Raw genomic sequence first — 12,693 nt, 5'->3', positions numbered from 1 at the left:
ATAATTCAAGAATGAATTCGGTCCCCGGGTATGAAACCTTGCGGAGGGTCTGCTCGTCGACACGTCCTGGCCACGCGGAACACTGGTTCTTCTTGTGGCTGTGGCAGAGAGAAAGTATCTGTTTCCGGCGCGATGTCAACATCCATGGGAACGCCTGGCTACTCCATTGAGGCTTTCCTTCGTTCAGACACACCATCACTTGTCTGGAGCCACACAAGTAATGTCCGGTCCTGCCTCCGTCGCCACTTTCTCACCATCTGTGACCTGCCGCGTGACCTCGCCGTCCAGCTGGCGTGTGACTGTTATTCTATCCTCTCATTTTTCCTACGTTTTCTTGGAATTGTTGATTTGCTTGAATGCCACAGCAGAAGACATTAACAGATTATATTCACGACATTCCATAGAACAAATTATATGAAATTACTACCTCAACCGAAGAAGTTCGATTCAAGCATTTCTCGTCCCGCTTTGAAACTTCCCTCTTTATGCAGATGTTTTTTCGTTATCTTAACTCGTGGAAGAGATTGAATGAAGGAAAGATAAAGACAGAAGCTGGAGATGACAGGTGTGGAGTCTTAATGCGTCTTGGGGTCATCTGGACAGCGGGTTAGGAAGTTTTTGATTTGTGATTGTACTCGATACTGACTTTTGTTATAGTACTCTGATCTACCCGTGATCGCACTGGAATAAGTTGTATTACATTTCTTGTGTAATGTGTACAAAGTAGTCTGATTTTCTGAACAGATTAGTAGATTACTTTATTTAGTAATTCTTTTCATGTGAGAATATATTGTGACTTTATTTTACATCCATTTGTATTTTTCTCTAATAAAATTATTAAATTGAAAATGTATCACCGCCACCATAGACGACGGCGAGGCACATTGTTTATATTCGTCCACCCGTATACAGGACACTTTTAGCCTGCACCCTACGTCCAACAGCTACTCCGTGGTCTTGAAGACCTACTGACTCTACAAACTCTTCATCGTCCCAAGAGCCTCCCCTACCTCCCCCGCCCCATCAACAGTCGTTGTGTCCAGCTGTCTACGTGTGCACGTGCGCGAGAGTGGGGTGGGGGGGTGAGCTATGAAGTGATGTTGTGTCCTGAGTAGGGATGGATGGGGGGTGGAATGAGGAAAGGGGCGGGGAGTGGCGGAGGACTGACGTATTTCCTGTTGCTGCAGCTTCTGCTGCTGGCGTCGCGCGGCAAGTGAGGGGGCTTGCGCCGTGTCCACTCGTGCGACTGACGTGCCGCAGCCCCTGGCAGTCGGTGGTAAATGCCAGCAGAACGTCAGCAGAACGCCAGCAGACTGCCATACCTGCCTGCCGTGCCTGCCCAGCCTTTCTTCTCTCTCTCTCACCTGCTGCACCGCGCGCCTACCGGGAGGATCCGGAGCCTGCTCGCCTCGCCACCTGTGCTGAGATGTGCTAGCACCCAGGGAGGGGCAGCGCCACGCTTCAACGACTCTCAGCAAACTTGCAGATGGCGACGGATACTGCGTGTCACGAGATCTTCGCCTCCGTCAGGTAGGGGTGACAGACAATATCTGTAACATGCTAAGGGTGGAACGTCACTAAAGAGTACGTAACGCTACTAATTACACGCTCGGTCGTCTCCGAAAAGTTTGTTAATATTAACGTTTGGTAGACTTTGCTGAACGGTCTGTACAACTTGAGGTAAAGGGAAAAGTAAGTGAAATGGTGTTGGGCTTAAATAACATCGGTTTGGAGCGCTTGTACTCAGAATTTTGAGTCGCAAAACAAGCTTTCACATAGTCGCGTGTATCCTCTGCAGGCTCTTCTCAGAGGTGCTGTCTTCTTTCTCTCTCCTCTTCCATCATCTCATCTCTCCTCTTCCAACATATCTTCTCTCTCCTGTGACAAACTATGGCACTGGATCTGATAACTTGCCTTTCATTAAATATTTCGAGAAAACTGTTCTCCAGAATCTTTCAAAGCCTTTCAGGAGGTCGAAAACTTTGCAGTTTGCAAAAGTAATTATTTCATTTAATATTTGGGGAAAAAACCTAAAGAAATGACGTTGGTTTTACAAGGAATTTATGATAACAAAGGTTATGCGAAGTGTCCGAATACAGGTATCGTGTAACTGTTATTAAAAGCAAACTGAAGTTTAATTTAAACACCGAGTCTGTCCATAAAAATGTCATCCGAGAGTTTATTGTTTCCAGAAACGTAGGTCACTTAGTGTACATGAGATAGTTTTGAGATCATGTGACAGCGTGTGCGTGACACGTGATAACATTTGTCTTCCTGGGGTGGCATGGAAGTGAGAGGAACAAATGTTCTCACCAAGGTGCTGAATTCTAACCCTAACCCTCATTGTTAAGAAGTCACAGGATTGAATCTGGGGGTGGGGTAGGGCAAATTATGAATGTAAGGTGAGGACAGGGACGATTCCTCCCAGCAACTATCATCAGGTCAAAGAGTTAGGATGCCCGAATTGTCAATTAACAGAGTGAAGAAGAAGGTTCTTTCATTGTTTTTAACACTACCAAGCAAGGGTGACTCGGATGTGCGGGGATTGGTGAAGAAAAGTATAGGCATTAATTTATGTTGATCTATGTTTGTGAGCGTGTTGAGGTTACAGGTTAGTAAACGACATCCGAGCATCATCTTTCTGCAATACAGTTTGCATGTTTTTTCTTGTAAACACATGGCAGAAAAAAACTACACTCGTTGACGCAATAAAGTTGTATTCATAGTACTCAGACAGTACAGGGAAGCCTTCATGATGTGTTGTTGAGTGACGTCACTGGAACCAACCACTCTATTATTATTATTCTTTTTTTATAGTTCTTTCTGTTTAAAACATATCCGGGTAGACAGCCATATGTACAAATGCTCTCGTGAGAGAGAAATCTGCGCTTGAAGCTTGTAAGACTACGCTTGAGGTTGCCGAATGCATGTGGTTCGTATTTTCAGTAAGGTGGTAAGATGGTAAGATGAGAGGAACAATTATTCAAAGAGTTCTCAACCGCCCTCGGTGTTTAGCTTTCAGTGGCGAGCTTGCACGCACCTGGCGCACTTCAAAAATCTCTTTTAAGGAGTCATTAAAGTGCCGCTCGCTAGACAGGACAGGGCACTGACTGTCCACAGCCTCGTGTTCACCGGAATGGTCTTTGTTCACTGACCCTTTACAGCCGGTGTTCCCGGAGCTGGTATTCGTTCACTGACAATGTATTTTTTTTAGTTTGTCTTTGTTCACTTCGCAGCTAAACCCATGCCGACCGAGCGTTTGTATATTCACTGTGCGTGTAAGTCACATCTTCACCTAGGATCTCTTTATTCACCTAACTGCTGGTCTGTGTTCACTGACGTGTTACACCCTGCGTTCATAAGGTCTTTGTTTACTTAGTATGTGTTCATCGAGTCCGGAATTTCTCACCGAGCCATTGCAGCTCCGAGTTCGCAGAGTCTGAAGCACCGCGCTCTGTAAACGTCTTGGACAGGTGAACAGGAAGTGGTCTCCAGGTAGCGAGCACGTGCTCCACGCCTGACTGCACCCTCCCATACCATGACCTCAGCACCGACAGGAGCTGGTTGTGAAACGAATACTACTGCCATTACTTTAATAATAACAGTAGCAAATCTTTTGCCGAGTAGCAGTAATGCCATTAAGAACATGTAACCTTCTCATCTCCAGCCTCAAGTACCTGTTGATGAGTAGTATTCTCACCTGTAGCCACAAATAGTGTCAGATGTAACAGGTGAAAACTGGGTTTGACGTAGACGGTGTCGCTTGACTGACCTCGCAGGAGCTGTAGTGGGGTAAACAACAAACAAACTGTTGTCAGCTTAATGACGAGTTCCGAGATCGATGTATCGACTCAGTGGACTAACCTCCAACTGTCAACAGTCTAAGGATGGTGAGCACAAATAATGATCGGAGAACAACTTGGGAAAAGTTTATCCATTACAGTGTCGTCACATTTTAAAACTTACTGTCAGGTCCTCGAACATTTAGTTCTAGTGAGGTCAGCATGCGAAAAAAAAAACACTATTGATGTGTGTTAAAAAGATAAACTAAGATAATTTTACAGATTGTAAAATAAACATAATTTTAATCAACAGAAAATATGCGTTTACATTTAGTGTAAGAAGAAAAACCTCGATGCTAGTATTGAAAGACAGAAAAATACAGTAATGATGTAAAATAGAATACGTTAATAAGAGAACGAATATTTTGGTAATGAGGAAAATATGTGCAACGTGAATAGAAGAATGCTTTTATAAGATTACTTATTAATAAGTTTACATGAGTACTTTAATAATAAGTTTCTATCAAAGAAGACTGTGGCACAAGCCTGAAATTCTCAACTTTCCTCCTCCTCCTCCTCCTCCTCCTCCTCCTCTTTCAGCCTCTTCAGTCTACTGTCAATGTAGATGTCACCAGTTAGCCACTCTTAGCAATGACAAGCGTTCATGAACATCGCACCTTTCTTTCGGTTGGTCTATGGACATGAAAATCCGTTCATTTTCTTCACATCAGAAAAGTGCGTTTTTTCTAACTTTTATTTGTTTATAGCTTTGATAGGATAGCGCGTTGCGATCTAACAAATTTGTGGAATTAAAATTTTGAAACTAAACATGACAGACATATTCTAATTTTAATTATCTTTGAAAAGATAGTTCATGATTTTTTATATTAAAGTTCGTTTTTGGTTTTATTTCTTGTTCAACAGTCTTGGGCAGGACAGATCCTCTTTAATTCATCAGACCGAGGACTGTAGCTCAGTGTTGCATCATCTATCAAGAGAAATCCTATTACCTGTCTAACCTTTGTGCACTAGGAAGCAATGCGTTTCTAAACATTATATCTCTTCTTTGCCGTCTTTTTTTCTAGTGACATTCTTCTTCGCCACTGTGTTGTTATTATTAAATTATTATGTACCTATTCTGGGTTCCTCCGTTAATCAAGCCCATCAATGGCTGCCCGCAGCACACACGGTGAAGTAATGGTAGTCAGCGTTGTGTGACGTGCAGCCCCAAGTGCGGACCCATGCATTATTCAGTGCCATGTGTGGCTCCGTGCCGACCCAACGCTTTTGTTCCAGCTTCTGCGCCGTTCCTCACCCTCTCCATGGCGCCGGAAGCCGCTTGCTTGCGGACTGCGCATGCGTGCACCCTGCATGCTTATCCCCATCCTCCTCCTCCTCCTCCCTTGCTGGGGACTAATGCATCAGACGCAAGGGGTCTGCGCTTCGTTCGGTTTCATTTGTAGTATCTTGCACACCACTTACAGATTTATCCGACCACAGGAAATGTCAAACAATCTCTTCTTTATGGGCAGACACTTTGTTTCTCGCTCACGTTTCTGTCCTGCCCTTATTAACGGGGAGAATTAGCAGAGTATTAGACGCTGCTTCCTGCTTCATGGTCAGCCACCTTCATTTTTTTTTTCTGCACACATTTATTCCAGCATTTATTAGCTGGGATGTTAGCGGAAATTTTAGCTGGATGTTAACAGCATTCCTGGCGGGTGCGTGCCGAGACGTAGTTCTCTGTGACGTTCCTTGGGCACGCAGTTTGCAAATGACTGGCAAACACACGTTCACACTGACATGCATGCACGCGCATCTACATGCATCCTGCTGTGCAGTCAGCTGCACGCGTTCTCATCCACATCACTCCGTCTGGTCACGTGGTCATTGGTGGGCCTGCAGTGCTCACAGTCTGAGCATCTCACCAATAACCAATCATTACTTAGGTGAGCAAAGTAATATTTTATGTAATCACTACGCACATTTTTCAACTGCACGTGCATTTCTCATGTTTACATTCATTTCCTGTGAACAGGTTAGACAAAAGAGCGATCACCCTAACTAAACACAAGAATGGTTTTCACATCTATACTTTTTACGTCGCTCACCATCTTCAAAGTACATTACAGACGACTTGTTCATTTTTTTAATGGAAAATTGGCCGAGATTTTGTACGTAAAAGAAGAAACTGAAGATCATTTCCATTATTAGTTTTTTTTATCATCTTCCCCATAAATACTGTTACAAATAACTACTCATAAATTGCTACGACCCCACCATGGTGACATTTACAGAAGTCTACTTCATCAAGATTCGATCACCACCCCCGTCTAGCCGACATTGGATGAGCAATAAACAAATGAGTTAATGGATACAAGCCCTATTAAGCAAGCTTCGTTTCGGTGATAAACCGAAGGCCATGAAACAGTCATTTGGAAAGGAAGCTGCTTCCTGCCGAGATCAAAGAGACCGGCGATGATCGCAAAACTCGTGTTACTCTTTGTTCCGGTGACGTGCGTGTTAGTGTTGCGAGCTGAACGGAATATTTCAAAGCGATTTTTTGGTTGATTGAACGCTGATCCAGAAAGCCTGCCTTACCTGACCATTTTTACGACACGAACTCAGCGACATAGTAAAGGCTTTTGACGCCCTGAGAGTGCAGCAAAATGCCGAGCAGATCACATCAGTCATTTGACACTTCCCTGTTTGCTACAAAATTATATAATACACCTGTAAAGGATAACGCAAATAACTGCTTTAAAATGTCGACATCAAAAGCCGGGAAATTTGTAAAAATATAAAACTTTAGAATAACCGAGTATTAAAGACTAAAAATGAGTTTTAATAAACAGATAAATAATAAACCAAGCAAAAGAAACACACAAGGCAGGAGGGAAAAACAAAACAAAACAAATAAAGATCTCAACATCCTGCGGAACCCATCCTATATTCCCCTCGCCATGTCAGTTAAACAAGGAGAACGCTGTATTTACGTGCTATTCTGGAACCAGACGTTTGCGTAAACAGAAACGGTTCGCCAATGACGTGACGTAACGTCACCAACACGTTATTGCTCGGAGTTGTTTTATCTTAATGCAGGCATTTGACGTCACAGGGCATTTAGGCGACGATTGGTTGGGTTGTTTCTGACGCAAGCATGCGACAGCGTCAGGACAGCGGTGTGTCGTGCAGGGTCTTGCTGTAACGGTTGTTTTGTTGTGCGTCACGGCGCCACCCGACATTCACCGTCTCCCTCACACACCCACACCTCGCCTCCACCCACCTGGTCGCTGGTGTGGCACGTGCGAGATGGCGAGACGGGGGGAGCAGACGGTAGCGCACCTTTGTACATCTCACCTGCGCTTCTCAGCACGGAAATGACTCTCAGACTCGAAAGTCATGTCCAGACTCTTGAGTCATTTATTTCCTTTATATATAGACTGGGATCTTAATTACCCTCCCAGTGAGGGAGCAGGATTCGCCATCTGTGGTGCCGTCTATACCCTCTTGTTCCAATAATTAGTTCTGTCAATAACCTGTTCTCTGTTTACTAACCCTGGGTATAGCCTGGTGCTCTACTCACTAGTGCTATCACTTCTCTAGCCTCTTGTTATACAGACACCAACTTAATGTTCTACTCACTAGTGCTGGTGATGTTACTAGTCACTTGTTCTACTTATTACGTCTTATCAACCCTCTGCTCGTGTTGTTTGTTGTCCGCCTCGCCAGATGATAACAGACAACAACAACCGAATTAATTTCTCCGTCACACTCTTGAAGTTGGCTTATGATGAGGTCGGCAGACAGCACCATCTTCAACTTTGTCTGCCACACCACCCTATGTCTAATCACCTGTTATCCGCACAGTGTTAGTGTCAAAGGTCAAATGCCAGGTTCAAACACAGTCTCCTTTTCTTTCATTCACACAAAGACAGATAGGCGAGGTGTGTTCGTAAGAAAAAAAAAAAAGAGAAAGAAGAGAGAGAGTCAAAGAGTTTGAGCTGTGCTCATGTTCATTTGTTGGCGCATGTGATGAATCTTCTAACTCGTAAAATTCCCGCCTTCATAAACACATTCATAAACTACTTTAACAAGCAAGCATGGCGGGAACCTTAAATAGCTTGCGAGGTAAACACTTAACGAGTGGGGTGAGTGGGGTGAGAGTTTAGGGGGATGTAGGGATGTGCCCTTGTTCCTGTCTGATGAGAACACTGATGTGGACTGGACTCGTACAAGTTTTGTAAAGAAACAAATATTCCCTACGCATCTGCCTCCAGAGCCCCTCGGGCTCACACCACCTGCATGGCGGCTGCTGACTCTTGCCAAAGACACCGCTCACATTCTAGCATCCCTCCCACCAATCTCTTTTTATGTCTTCCGCCCTTCCTTGGAGTTATCGAAAACAGACACGTGGTACAGCAGATATTTAAGGCTAGCGAGCTAATTAGATTTTTATGACGATAACTAAAGGTGGTTATTGAAGAGGCGGGCGTGAGTCAGGGAGCTTGTTAGGAGTGCAAACACTCCCCTCCAAAACAAAACAGTGCTAACAGCGTGATCGATGTACGGGAATTGGCTTAACCGACGATGTTCACATCCGAATTGGCCGTGTAAATCCGGGGACGACCTCAGGTGATATTTTAAAAAGATTTGCAAGAGAAGATGAAGCGCGGACATCAGCGCGCGAGTGAAGCTGCTTTATGAGGCAAATCAGCCGCTGTAATCCCTGATGTCGGTGTTGAGGAAATTATGAGGCATAACAGCCGACTGTAATCCCTCAAGTCGGTGTTGAGGAAATTATGAGGCATAACAGCCGACTGTAATCCCTCAAGTCATCGTTGATGAAATGATGAGGCAGCGACTCGCCACACACAGCAGGACCATGTCGATAGCCCACAGTGCAAAACACACACGCGCAGCTGCACGGCACCAAAGTAAACAACTGCACGTCTGAAACAGATATACAGCTGCATGGCACCGAAGTAAACAACTGCATGTCTCAAAGAAAGATATACAGCTGCACGCCACCGAAGTAAACAACTGCACGTCTGAAACAGATATACAGCTGCACGGCTTAAACGTAGAATGCAGCTGCGTGACTTAAACGCAGGCATACAGCTGCATGGTTCAAAGGTCACATACAGCTGTACGACTGGAGCTTGTATGTTTGACACTGGCTCGATTCCCAGAGGCTGATGACTGCCATGTCCTGAAAGTATCTCCATTTTCTCGTTTAATGTCCTCTACACCTCCATTTGCTTGTGATAACTGGTGTCTTGGTGATGTCTCCAGGCAGCGATCCCAGCATGCTGTGTGCACCTCCGTGATGTTCTCTGTCTTCCCATCCATACCTCGCTGATGCTTTTTCCTCTGGCCAGCTCTGTCCCTCTGTGACCATAACCCGTCCGTCCATCGAATATGGACTTTAATGTGAAATACAAGCTCTTTCATCTGGGAAAGTGGGCAAACCCACTCCTCCGCCCACGGTACATTTGCGAGATGCATGTCTCCCACTTTTTGCCGATTTCTTTCTTTAGACTTGAAATCCTCCTGTAGAAAGCATTCCAAAAAATTGCATTCAAGAGGTTTTGACGCCCATAGATTCACAGCAAAGGAAGAAAGACTAAGAAATAGGAATGTGCAGAGAGAAAGAAGGAAAAGGAATTTTTACCAGACTTACAACACAGCTAACAGACTTGTACACTCTTACAGACACAACTCAGGGAAAGGCCCACCTTCGTGTCTTGTTCTCATGAAACACGACTGCAAACAAACTTTTTCCACCAATAAATAAACAACACTATTTGGACGATTAAAATACAGCACGCGGTCTTGGGTAGCTTTCGTCAGATTTACAGAAAACCAATGCGCAGTAGTGAAGGGAAATCTTGCACTCCTCCTCCTTCTCCTCCTCCACCTCCCCATCTGGAAAACAAACCCCGTTAGACAGCTTAGTGAAAATAAGGAAGGCGGACAAAAAGCACAGGTTGCCTTGTGTTGCTGTTGACTGCATACTTTCTGCCCGGAGCTAATGCTTTCACTTCAGGCACAGGTGTAGTTTTTACAACTTCTTGTGGCAAACTAATCCACCCCGGCATTTTAAAATATATTGGGGTGGGTTGTGTGTGTAGCGCAGCTCTTCTCTCTCTGCTTCTTCCCTTTCTCTCCCTTTCTCTCTCTCTAACACATTGTGCTTGCCAGACAGGTGAACAGACGGGAGAGAGACAGAGACAGTGTACAGTGAGAGACAAGCGACTGTACAGATGACATCAGTCATATGATGTATGTACATACTGTAAAATGTCGCAGACAACAGGTCAATGACTTGTCGGACATAGTGAAGTGAAGGAGACCGGGGTACTTTTCTCGCTGTTAATCTCTCTCTCTCATTTATTCATTCACACAGCTTACCCAATGCGCTGTGACTAGGGTTAGATGAGACATGTCAGCCATAAAATCACTCTGTTGCTGTGGGTCGTAGCTCTCGTGATACTGAATAGTCCGAACTACATTGTAATTCTGTTTACCCAGCATGCAGTAGTATTCGAGAGAAGTTTATATACTATTAAGTTCTGTAAATGGCCATCTAGTTTTTATTTAGTTAGCTTTGTTATTTAGAACTTTAAAAATCTTCGCCTTGTCATTATTTGTTTTTAAAGGTATTTAAAACTCTCATGAACGTTGCGTGAACAGCAGTATTGTCCACGGGACTGTGAGATAGAAATGTGATTATTAAGTTTGTATATGTGTTTACTTGTTGTCTTCTAGGCTACTCGTGACACAAGAGTTTATCTCTTTAATACTTGTAATCTGTTTTTGCTAGCTTATTTTATACAGGCTCAGATACCCTAATGCAGAGTCAGACACACGGGTATCTAACCAACACAGTGCTCTAAACAAACAAGTAGTAACAATAATGTCAGCTGATGAATCGCTAGAATCGACATATAACAGCGTGAAAACCTTTTCTCTTGCTCGCATCAACACTATCCTTTGATCGGGTATTCATTGTGAACAACACAACATTATTTAACATATACTTTGTACAGTATGTACGTTTTGAAACTGTTTAAGGGGTCTGCGATTGATCTTATTCAAGATAAGATTTTGTTGACAAATTCCTAGACATCTATTAAACCTGTTGGGCCTTTGGTTAGTGCGAAACATCCCCTAGTCCACAGGTAAGCACATTGCACTGGACGGTCCTCAGACCACATCCACTTGTCGTCACACTGAGGTGCACATGGATGTCAGAGGACAGGGACAGGTTGGTGTCACACTGAGGTGCACAGGTCTCTGTCAGAGTGCAGGGACAGCTTGTTGTCAACGTGAAACAACTAATTTCTAAAGATATGAGTTACCTCATGTGGGCTCCTGCTGGGCTCTTCAAATAAGTTTGTACTCAATAGATGATTGTGTTGGTCTCGTGGTGACAAGGGCTTGATACAAAGAAAGATTCTGGTCCAGGCAGCAGGTGTCTCTCTTCACAGAGCTGTTTCTCTCTACGTAATATAAATAATATAAACAGTAAGGGGTGGGGATTGGTTTCACATTATTTTGCTGGCCTCTGACACCGTTTAGTCATATCAGAAGGTAAACAAGATAACTTGTTTTGTCCCCATTGGTATTATCTGACAGAACTGCTTTGATGAAAAATTGGATCTGCAACAAAAATGCGCAAATTGTGAAATCATTTCTAAGGGGGAAAACTAAGTTGCCTCATACTGCAAGCAAAACAATACAAATTGTAAGAACCTGTTTTAAGGCACATGCACAGACCCTAGGAGCACATGAGCATGATGTAGTGTACATATTCATCATGGGGATGCCACTCACAGTCGTGGTGATAGTGAACAAAACAGTCACCCTGTGATTGATGAGAGAGAGAAGTGCCTGCACATTTGCAGAGTAAAGTCTGTGTTGGATGAAGCAGGTTTACAGGATTTCGGGTAGACTACCAACTACCCCCCACAGTGACTGTCCACTACACCACACCCCGGTGAGGCTGGCTGCCAGGCACATCCCGCTACCAACTCTGGTTACTGACAGGAAGTAGTTGTCTAGTGAATGGATGGGCTGTAACCTGTCCATGAACGTCAAGCGACTGCTGAGATTAGACCTCCAGTGGCCATGTTTACAGCTTTCTAGATAACTACAATATCACATTATCTACCAAGAGGTGTGAAAATAAAAAACAACAAAAAACCAACCCACAGCTCGTTAACCCAAATAACCAGACGATCATCGGCCATTGCTGTTGGACAGGATGTTTAGGACTGTTTCTGGTAAACAGATGGCTCTTCTGATCTCATTTGGGCGCAGAGATGGAAAACGTGTCTGAGTTGTGCTCACGCCGCTGGATAAGAAAGATTAAAGGCGCATGTCGGTCCGACGTTGGTCCTGTGACGTGCACGTGCAACGAGCATCAAACTTGCAACAGTCAGTTAAAAAATAAAGTGACTTCATGACAGTTTATGTCAGTTTAAAACGGTAATGACTTCACAACCGCCAACGATAATGACTTCATGACAGCTGAAGGTCCAATTACAATTTTTTGTTTTCTTGTGAGAGCAAAAGTGCAGTTGTGTACAAACTCAAGGTTTGTGATGTATCCGCTGATAATCAAGAGGTTCGCTAACATAAACTGACTGAAAGTATAATAAACTGAAAATAGTTCCAGAGGAAAATAAGTTTCAGCGACCTGGTAGTTAACGTCAAGCCGAAGGACATCCTCCATTGTTGGTCTCGTGTAAGCTTTTGGGAGGATGGAGGAGGGCGATGGCGGCATACACCACGCACGACATGCTCGTGCAATTAGATGGCGAGGACGAGGTCGGGAGCTGAGCTTGTTAAGTCGGCTACAAATCTGAAACACGTCAGCCAGATTCAACTTTTTTTCTTTTTATTG

General features: G+C 44.1%; 1 protein-coding gene across 3 annotated transcripts in view; it reads left to right on the top strand.

Annotated features, from left to right (window-relative positions):
• Positions 1–12,693, top strand: part of LOC112571575 (neuromedin-U receptor 1-like) — a 71,153-nt gene that overhangs the window by 38,155 nt on the left and 20,305 nt on the right. For 2 of the 3 annotated variants that reach the window (XM_025250654.1, XM_025250653.1), the window contains exon 2: positions 1,188–1,530. The exons of the other annotated variant lie outside the window; for it this stretch is intronic. The gene's annotated coding sequence lies outside the window, so the exon portion shown is untranslated. The remainder of the gene's footprint in view (positions 1–1,187; positions 1,531–12,693) is intronic. 3 annotated transcript variants of the gene reach the window in all.

The sequence above is a fragment of the Pomacea canaliculata genome, linkage group LG9, assembly GCF_003073045.1.
Source record: "Pomacea canaliculata isolate SZHN2017 linkage group LG9, ASM307304v1, whole genome shotgun sequence".
In the NCBI taxonomy this organism is placed as follows: Eukaryota; Metazoa; Mollusca; class Gastropoda; order Architaenioglossa; family Ampullariidae; genus Pomacea; species Pomacea canaliculata.
The sequence above is the reverse complement of the archived record's forward strand: the minus strand, read 5'-3'. Positions and strand labels throughout refer to the sequence as shown.